Source organism: Agelaius phoeniceus, chromosome Z, assembly GCF_051311805.1.
Source record: "Agelaius phoeniceus isolate bAgePho1 chromosome Z, bAgePho1.hap1, whole genome shotgun sequence".
Lineage (NCBI taxonomy): Eukaryota > Metazoa > Chordata > Aves > Passeriformes > Icteridae > Agelaius > Agelaius phoeniceus.
The window spans coordinates 28,118,969-28,129,921 of record NC_135303.1 but is presented as its reverse complement, the minus strand read 5'-3'; the positions used below and the strand labels follow the sequence as shown (position 1 = coordinate 28,129,921).

The 10,953-nt window shown below is 36.4% G+C and overlaps 1 long non-coding RNA gene across 1 annotated transcript in view; it reads right to left on the bottom strand.

The window, feature by feature from the left end:
• Window positions 1–557: 557 nt before the first annotated feature.
• Window positions 558–10,953, bottom strand: part of LOC143692064 (uncharacterized) — a 95,929-nt gene continuing 85,533 nt past the window's right edge. Inside the window, exon 6 of the long non-coding RNA XR_013179945.1 lies at window positions 558–1,233. This is a non-coding gene — a long non-coding RNA (uncharacterized LOC143692064). The remainder of the gene's footprint in view (window positions 1,234–10,953) is intronic.

Sequence of the window (10,953 nt, the reverse complement as noted above, 5' to 3'; positions counted from 1 at the left end):
CACCACTCTTCCAGGAGCATACCATGCTGCTGTAAGCTTTTAAAACAGACCCAGTGGTATCACATAAAACAATTGGAATCCAAAGAATGTTTTCACAATGTTATGAGAAAACATTTCGCTTGTGCAATGAACAATAGAAGCAGCAATCAAAGAAAATCATTATTGTCAACAATGAGAAATAATGTTTCTTAGCAACCAAGTTTCAATTACTCTTTGTTTGCTAACAATTACCAAGATATTTAAGGCTAGTAACTTTATTCCAGTATGGAATATACTATCAAACACCATGATAAAGAGCTCCTATTTTAACTGTTTCTATTTTTCAGTCAAGCATCTTGCAATTAATTTTATTAGTGTTTTAGAACTAATTTACTTTGAATGAGCTGTAACTACGATTTGTTATTGTCATGCAGTAAATGGAATTGTAATGTGTAATAATTATTTGTTTAAATAATAGAATCATTGGCATACAGATGATAATCCAAGCAAGAAAAAAATTATTACCATTAATAATAAGATTAAACAAAATTGTATCCAAGAATAGATCCCAGGAGAACCCTTCAGCTATTTTAGGCAAAGTAGAAATAATATTACTAATTAAGACAGAACACTGCCTGTCATAAAGATAGCTACAAACACTGCTTCCTAGTGAAACAATGAGACTTTATCGTATTGTTAAAAATTACCTGACTTCAATCCACTGTGCCTGTGGCTGTTAGCAAGTCTCTGAAAACAGTTACCATTATTAAATACCCGACTTGGTTTCTTACTACTCCCCATGATGATCAAAGATTTAAATTATATAATGTTTGAATTAAGTATACAGTTTTCAATTTCTTGCTTCTTTTTCCCAAAAGAGGTTTCAACCAGACATTCAAGCATGTAATTTTCCTCCTGATGTAGTGGCTGGAGTAAAATCCAGGTAACTCAGTACAGAAAGCAGCTGGTCCATTTATTCCATCTGCTATGCCTCTGTGTGTTAATGAAAGGAAGGGGTTCCCACTCTCCCATTTCTTCTTGAGCAACACAGTGTTTTATTTAAAAGTCAATTATTTGAGCAGCACTGCGTATGAAATCAGAAGAATAGTAGAAGTCAGGGTAGGAACAAGTGCTGATGTTGAACAGAGCTTGCAGGTCAACACATTCACCAGTCCTGGGTGGTCATGCTGGGCTGCAGCTCCCATTCTGGAGGATGCACAGACTCTTGGCCATTCAAGCTTCCCAAATAAAGCCCTGTTGACAGTAGAAACACATGGCACTTTGAGAGTGCTGGTAAGAGCAAAGCACAGGACACATTGTCCCAGGTGGCAGTGACCATGGACATCATTGCCCAGGGCAGCTGTTTCCTCTGGGAGCCGTAGTTCCCCCAGCCCACACTGCTGATGCTCTGCTGGTCAACCATTCTTTCTGCCCCTTGCCACAAAAATTACTCCTTTTTTCAATTCTGCAAATATGTCTGGTTCTCAAAGCTTCTTCTCTCTAACCTGAAGACCTATTAACTTATTTTACTTATTTTTTCACATAGTATTGGTGGCTGAGGCTTCTCTGGAACAGTCAGACATTACAAGAGCCATGCTAACAAACTGCACAAATTGGCAACACAGAAATTCAACTGCTGCAGTTCATATTTTTATACTGCAAGAGTGGATTAGACCTTATTCTACCTTGAGAAAACCATTATTTAAGATGGCCTCAGTCAAAAAGTATTTGGATTGCAAACTCTCCTTGCCCTTAATGCAAAAAAATATTTATGGCTTTTTTTTCTCCTTCAATAAGAACAAAATAATTAAAATGATAATACTTTGTGTATTGATTATTTTTTTTTAATTCATTAATAATCCCCTTAAGAATTAGATTTAAATTACAGTAAGTGAATTTAAGCACCTGCATGCCTGGCCAACACAGAAGACAAAATTTTGTGCTTCTTTGTCCTTCTTCCAGCATCTGAGAGAGGGAAGCCCATTGCTCAGTCAGTGGTGGTATTGTATCTCTTCTAATTGCTCTGCTCACATGCTTCAGTCAATCTGGAGCTAACAATTCTAATATCCATTTAATCCTTGTTTGAGAGCAAATTAAGAAGGCCTTTAATAGAACCAATTCAAGAGGTTTTTTGGCCCCCAGGAGTGCAGAGGGACTGAAATGCCTTCAGTATAGGCTGTCTATACAGGATCCAGCTAGACAATAATATTTTTAGACTAATATTGATTCAGAAAATCCATGTTGAGTAGTGTTAGTGCCATGGACTTGTGCTTGTAAGCTGTTTGCCATAGCAAGACAAAATTTTGTGACACATTTTCACAAAAATTTCTCCTAAGGGACATCTGAGGAAAGAGAAAGTAAGGGCTTTGGCCATGTAAGAAACTAAATGAAGGGCTGACTGGAGTCCATGTGTTTCCAATCCGCTCTGTCTATTGTCCCCTGATATGAACTAACTCGTTATGTAAATTCAGGCACTTACTGTTTCTCATGCAGCAAATCCACTGCATAATTACTTCAAGATTTGTAAGGAAAGAGTATTTCTCCCCCTTCTCAGAAACTGAACTGATTTAAGGTTTAGTTAACAGCATAGTCAGGTCTGAATTAGTACAATCTCATAACTCAGATCTGCAGCTTGTGGTTCAGAATAATAATACTGTTTAAGGAGGCACAAGGACTGCTTTTCATTTTAATGGGATTTTGGATCAGATGCTGAAGAGCTAAGAATCCCTGCTATCCCAATCACACTGACCATTCTCTGGCCTTCCTGCTGACTATTGTAGTAGTATTTTTGCTTTAACCTGCCTTCAATGTCTTTCAGCTGTTCCCTGAGCCCTACAGGGACTTGAACTTTTGACAATGAAGGAGATGTGCCAAGACAGGAGTAATTACTTTATTGACGTCACTTCAGCTTTCAACCCACTTTTACCCAAGCTGCTACTGTTTGAAACAGTAGGTCATTTGTAGCACATTATGCAAATCTTAGAACTAATCTTTTGCATAATACATAAGAGCTCAGTTTGTGCATTAACTAATTTATCTGACTACACAGAAGCTATGAATGCTGATTTTTATTAACCTCTTCATTAAGTCAAAATGTATCTGAAATGTGCACAACCACACACACACACACACACACACACACACACATATATATATATATATATATATATATATATACAGTCACAAAATGAAATTGCTTCAAAGGTAGGAACTTGATACATGGTCTTATCCACTAATAAATGAGGATTCCTTTCACATGAGATAAGCATAATCTGAAAGAAAATGCATTCTCCCTTTGCGATAAATGGATGAATTAATGCACACGTGCATATCCTTTCAATTTCAATAGATTTTGAAATTGTGTTTGTATATGATGCAAGTAGTCTGTATAGATTACCAGCTTTCATGCAACTATTCCCTCTATTAAGTCACTGCAAATTGGATGAAATCTCATCCATCTCATCTGTAGGGTCTTTCTAACATGGAGAAGTAGAAGCAGCCGAGAGATTTCTTTTTATTTTAGAGTTAGTTACTTAAATCTCCTGAAGAAAACCCAGTGTGTTATTGAAATATTTATCACAAATTATATTAAAATAAATTATTATTTCTAGGTGCTGTATTGTCAATAAACACAGATGTCACTCTACACTACACTCTGAACTCAGTTATGTCACTTTTGGATACCTACTCTATTGATACAGATGGGGGGAGTATGGCACATTTTGGAACTAGTGATAGACAGAACTTAAGAAAGCACAGGACTGTGCTGAACTGTGCTGTGCTGAGCTGCACATAATGTGAGGCCTTTGGGGCTGTACCATGCAGCAAAAGTTCCTTGGCTGCAGCATAAACTAAGCCTACACATTGCAAGAGAGAATTTTGCAAGCAGATTCCACTGGGTGTTGTTTATTGAACAACCTTCATGGCTTTGCCTTTACCTAAAAGGGCAGCAAGAAGTTCTCATTAGAACAGAGTTGCTTGCTTGTGAAGAAATTACTTGTGAAGAAATTACATATACTACCAAAAGGGAGAGCTTTCCCTTATGGACAGTATCTGCTTTGAACAGGGGGATGTGTGAAATTCTACCTGGGCTCCAACTGATGCTGCACCTGATGCAGGGTGTCCAGCAACTGAAGGGACTTAAGATTTGCTGTGTATCTATATTCCTCTTCCTATTAAAACAGTTATTACAGCATTTGTTGTTCGATTCGACCTTCCTTATTAAGATCTGGACAGAGTTCTGCGCCAAATCTCTTTGACACACTGATCCCACCATCCTGTGCTGAGCAGCTACTGTTGGAGAAGATCTCAGATCTTTCATTATTATGTTCCATTCTATTTTCAGGATAATTTGCCAAGGCTATGTGCAAAAAAATTCCCGCAGATGATTTTCACGGTACCAATTCAAAATCATAGTTATGATCAAAACACAGTAATAGTAAGGTTTTAAAAAGTAAGAAACAAACACATACAGACACACAGACACACAGACACACAGACACACAGACATACACACACACACACACAAATTGCAGCATCTCCTTTCTCATTCTGTTCATTCTCATCCTCCTTCAAGAGAAATAAATTCACATTTTTCCTATTTGTTTCCTTCCAGGCAAGCACTGAGAGATGAATACTTGCCTTCAGTCTCTCCCATAAGATGAATATTGACCTTGCAGTCACTTTGCCTAGAGCCTAAAAGGTCAACACACTTCAAGAGAGGTAATAAGTGATGCTCTCTCCTTGTATTCAACAGCAGTACCTAACAGCCTGCAACAGATGGAAAGAAAGTAGGGGGATGACAACTATCTTCCTAACTCCTGCAAGTTCTTAGATGCAGTTTATTAGTACTAATGACCAATGACCATGTGTTATGGATAAAAACAGATCACTCTTCTACTATGTAAGTAAAGAAAAAATATTATATTAGTATTGTAATACTCTGTGCAAAAACCACTCTGGGATTTGGCTATATGTCCCACTTTACAGCAGTGTATTTATTAAATTATTAAAATTTGTGGGTTGATAGCAGTCTCAAACAATTTATTGTAAATGTAAAATATTTTAAGTCTGAAACCACAAAAAATTTGATTTAATAATCCCCTAATCTTATACACAACTTCCTCTAGACTTTTTTCATTACGCCTCATAAATTATAATTTACTGTATATTATAGAAACATTAAAAAATAAACAATTCATGAGAATTTCACCAGATGCATTTATTTTGTTAAGTTAACCAGAAAGCATAACAAATTCATACATGACCTCTGAACTCTGAGCACAGGGCCTCAAATCCAGTCTACCATCAAGAATATCCATCTGCCAAAGATAACAACTAAATGTTTTATTTAACTTGAGCCAAGATATTTGCCCTAATGACTACAGTATGGAAAAAGCAAACAAACAGAAAACTAGCAGAATTCTTTCTACTCTATAAAAACACCATTGAAGTTCAAAGAGTTAAAGAAAAACAAAAATCAAACACTGTCTCCTCTATGATGCTTGTTTAGTAAGGATGTGTCACTGAAAGTAGAAGCAGACAGATTCAGTAAAATCTAAATGCAAATCATTTGTACTATATAATTAAGAGATGTCATTCCAGTGTCAACAACATCACTTTAGTCAAGCACCTTATTAAAAATAACACCCTGATTTGTTGTAGTTGTGTTTGTGGAATTGTTTGGGGGTTTGTTGTACTCTGTTGTTTTACACTGCACCTCAATGTACCACCACTTTTAAAATGCCCCAGAAGAAGCCATGGTGAGTTTTGCAAGATTCAGAAAATGCAAAATGTACCTCTTCGTTCTGGCAGAGAGAAGGTATTATAAAATAGTGATTCCCAAAGGATCCTGTTAGGCCAAATGATTCCTAACAATGATGACCATTGCCTGATAGTGGATAGTGCTCCTGATAAGTCTTGATGATTTGATAAAATTTCCCAGTATTTAAGCCACCACACTTTACTTATATTCACCCTGGATCTCTCTTCTTCTTTAGTAATTTCCCCCCTCTTATGTGTGACAATATATAACTGCATACGATATAATACACCAACTCCTGTCACTTTTTGTTTAATTTCTCTTTTTTGTAGTTACCAGCCATTTCTAGAAGACAGGCAAACTCCAGTTTAAACCCAGAGCTATTGCATCGTATGATGATTATAATTAACCTTGTTGACTTTAATGACAGGGAATCACTTAAACATCCCACTCCAGCAGAAATGATATGATAATCTTGTTGTACCTATGCCTATTCCCAACAAGATTAGGCAGTAAGGTAGTTTTGCCAGGAGACAGAAAGAGAGGTTTAAAGCCATAAAAAAGTGTTTGGAGTTGCACTATTTCAAGTGTGTAGCAAATGAAAACACTTTGGCATCATGTCCTCTGTTAAAGGCAGGCTGGTTTAATCTGGAGAAGACCCAAGGAGACCTTATTGCAGACTTCCTGAAAGGTCTAGAAAAAAGCTGGAGACTGATTTCTTCCAAGGGCACAGGGAAAAATGTCTCTAAACTGAAATAGGGTGGATTTAAATTAGATATGATGAAGAAGCTCTTTCCTGTGGAGATGGTGAGGCACTGGAACAGCTTGCCCATAGGAGTTGTGGATGCCCCAACCCTGGAAGTGTTCAAGGCCGGTGAGATGGGGCCTGGTCTAGTGGAAGGTGTCCCTGCCCAAAAGGATAAGTTGGAACCATGATTTTAAAATTCCAGTTCAACCCAAATCATGCTATGATTCAATGATTCTCTGACCATACATGGGAAGGCCACCTCATGATGGAACTCAGAGGATCAGAGCAAGCAGCCTTTTTCCTTTAACAGCAGCATGAGAACTGGACACAGTCCAAGAGGGTCACCACGTATTCTACAGCATACACATAATCTTCCAAGAAAAACCCACCAGATTTTCCCTTATAATTCTATCTATTCTGGTTTTTACCACTTCATTTTGTGCCCATGGAGCACAATAAAAAATCTGGCAAATGTCACAGATATGTTCACATTTGCTGCTATATTTTCAGTAAAGTCCTTTAAGGTACTCAGCTTTCTCTAGAAACTCCCTCAAGAAAGGCATGTGGGGAGAAGGCACATCTCTTTCTACCCATAAAAATTCATGTACATTTCTATATCATACAGATACTTCCAGTTTAATATTAATTTTAGCAGCTACAGAAAATATCTTAGCCAACAACTTATTCTCATTTGTCTTAATTAAAGAAAATATTAACCCATCCTTTCACTAAGAAAAACTCAAAAAATATAAGAAAAATGTGCACACATAGATTCTGAAGCCATTAATACGCCAACGCAAAATTATACAGGTTTTTAAGACAGTAGAAAAAATTTTACCTCTGTAAACAAGCAGTGCTATTAATAATGCGCAGTAATCCCACTGTAAGGTACATTGACTGCTACCTATAACATTAATAGTCTTCAGAAAATATTTTTCTGCTGTGTTTTTCCCCCTCCTATCAAAACTTCTTCACTCTGAAATGTAATATTCCACAAGATCTGTTCTTTTGAGTGATACAGTCTTGCTGCAGTGTACACCCCCAGCAGCAATCTGCAGCAGCTTTGGGTGGGTCTCCATGAGCCCTCAGAGCAACAAAACTGCTCTGTGGAGCTGTAGCTGATGGCAAGAACCTGAAACACACAAAACACACATTTCAGGGGGTTTTGTGCTCTCTTTCTGACTTTTTCTTTTGGAGACTATTTCTCCTGGGCTGTGGCTAGGATGCATGAAGTGGCTTTTCTAAGCATATTTCATTTTAGTTTCATCTGAAAGAAAACCATACTGAGCAAGCTGATGTCTGTGTGCTATGAACCAAAGTGCAGTAAGTAGAGACAACCTGGCCATCTGCTTCAAAAGCACACTCCTGATGAAAACTAAAAGCTCATGTAGGCACATTCAATGTTTCCTCAAAGGAATACTGAACCTGTCTTTTCTGATTTGTTAGGTCATTTTAGGGAACACTGTTGAATTTATATGAATCATGTATTTATAACGTCTGCCTTTGTATATATATTCCCTTTTAGGAAATGGTGTTTGTCTTTTGGGAGCCTATACATGGTATGAAGTCAGCCAGTTTTTTCCTTCCATGAAATACCACTCCAGGTTATTGTACTCTCTCAAAAGTTTTCATAAGTAATGGATCTATTCAGTTCTTTCTGAAGGTTCTGCCTTAGGGCAAAATAAGTTATTACAGGAAGCAAGTTTGGAGATGGTCGGACTCTTTCAGGTCTTTTCTGCACTGTGCTGAGATGTCCTTGGAACACAGCATACATACTGAAATCTTAGAAAAGTAGTATTTGATCATTATACTTAAGGAACTGTAATGTAATACATAGAAACAAAGAATCATAGTTACAGGGGTTTTTCTGTAACATTCCAGCATGTTGCTTGTAATCTTAATGATATTTTGAAAGAACACACTTGAAGCTATATAAATAAGGATAGATAAGGCTATATTCCAATTTGCCTTTGTTTTCTGTACAAACACATATGAAATATACTTCTCTAAAACAATTGCTTTATTCAAGGAATAAAAAGCTATGTTTCAGAACTTCTATGCAGAGTGCAGGCCTGATTTTATAATAACCTCTTAACTATTCTTCCATGGCTAGGAGGAAAATGGCTTTGAGTTTATGAATATGAAAATCTCTCATTATCACCTCTGTTTACAGAACTTGGAAATAATTTGAGGCAATAAAAATGTCCAGGTTAATCCTGGTTTTGAGTGGCAGAACACTGAGGCTGGAGCATGCACGGGATCCTGGAGGAGCCTCTGGAGGAGATCAGCCCTTGGTAACCAGTCCGAGCACATCACTCCTCACAAATGCAAGGGACCCAGGCTCCTGTGCCCACACCAGGTTTGCAGGAAAGGTTTTGAGTTGACTTTAGCTGATGTACAAGGACAAAAAGTCAAAGGAAGTTGGAGTCATAGAACCTTCACTCTTCCCCTGGCTAGGAGTAAAAATGTTGCTCCTCTTCAAAACCTGATAGATTACACCTGCCTCAGAGCTCTGAGTTTCCTTGCTGCCTTCAAACAGCAGCATCACCTCATGCACCCTAGCCTTGTTGTTTTCACTGATTGAAGGCTCTAATGAGGCTCATAAAATTGTAATATTGTATCTCATGTACTAATGCTTTAAATATTTTAAAACCAATTATGACAATAAAAGTAGCTGGATGTATTTTGAAACTATGATTGCAGCAAGAAATCAGTTTCTATTATGTATCACTCTTTCCCATTTTAGATTTTAGTTATGAATATTGACAGTTTATGCAACATAATAAAGTAATAAGTAAAGCATTTAGTAATGCTGAAGGAGAATGTAATCTAATAGAATAATATACAATATCTTCTTAAGAACTGTTTAATGATATCTTAAAATATCACAATTTTCAAATAGGACTCAGCTGAAATAATTTTTCATGCTAATCAAATACAAAATCATGTTATGGTATTATTGTGAAGGAAATAATCACTGCATTTCTAGTGAAAACAATTAAATACTCATGAAGGAAAAAGACTGGAGGCATTTTTCACCTATCTAAGAAATTATTAATTCCAACAATTCCTTCATAAGGAAGTCATCAAGTTACATATTAAAATCTTTATATAAACCTCTATGGCATAAGAAAGATTTTTGTGCCGCAAGTCTCGTCTATTTTTCTAAGTACACCAATAGGCCTAACCAAAGAGGAGTCATCACCCAAAAGCTGCTCTTGTACAAACTATATTTGTTTAAAAACTTAGTAACCCAATCTTTGTTTCTTGACAAATGTTTCACTCCTGTTGACCAGCAAGATGTTTTTAAATCAGGAGTACATCAGTATACAAAAATCTCTTTCGTTCTACTGGAAATGAGAAAATTGTAACATTTTAAGTGTTCCATTTGAACCACTCTGACACAAATAACAGGTTTTTGCCATGACGACAAAACACTTGGGCACCATGATTATAAGCCTATTAAAAAAAAAAAAAAGAAGACTAACAAAGAAAAAGTATCTAAGTATCTCTAGCCTTTTCCTGAGAAAAGGGAAGGCACTTATGTCCCTAGGTAGCTCAGAAGGCCACACTACGACATAAGGGTAGCCACCTGTGCAATATGCACATCACAGGACAAATATGAATATGCAAATAGTTGCTCCCAGTCAAAAATCTTGACATGATACAATGAACAAGTTTGTTCACATTAAATACTGTCAAGAAATTCCAAACAGCAAATGATGAAAAAAATCATCTGCAAATAATTTATTAATAAAATCAGATTATAAACACACCAAAACACTGTTGTGATATTTGCCTGTTTAGGATTGTAATCTAAATCTTTTTCACATTAGTAATATTCAAACCATGGCAGCTTTACATACAGTCATTTTGTTTACAATTGTTACAACTTCCATGTTCACTACAAGAGCATAAGAAATGCATAAATTTTGCTATACCTCTTGCTCATATTCTATTAGAGAAATTTCTAGCTATTTTTCAGCCCTAGACTAAAATTCCTGATGAGAACACCTTTCCAAGTTACAGATGCCGTTCACTAAAAGAACTATTCTATATAGGTATGTTCTGTAAAAGACATAGATGGCAAGATGGTGGTTTTTCCTGCTGTTTCTACCATTATTTTATCTGGAAGAATTTTGATTTATCAAGAAATACTTGGCCAACTTCTTCTGTAGTTAATGCTTGCAAATACTAAATACTATCAGAGTAATTTTGGCATAAATGGATGCAGAAGTGCTGAAGCATCAGCACAATTGAAGCTTGAGAAAAGCTATCATCGAGCTATAGTTGAATTTTTGTTCTGACCACATGAAATTGGTGGTTAATAGAGAAGTTTACATATGCTTAAAAAAAAAAGGGGGGCCCAATAGACAAAGCAGAAAGTACATTTTATATTGACAATAATTGGACTTGGATTTTTTTCTAGATTTTAAACTTTTTTATCTATTTTTTGTACTTTCTA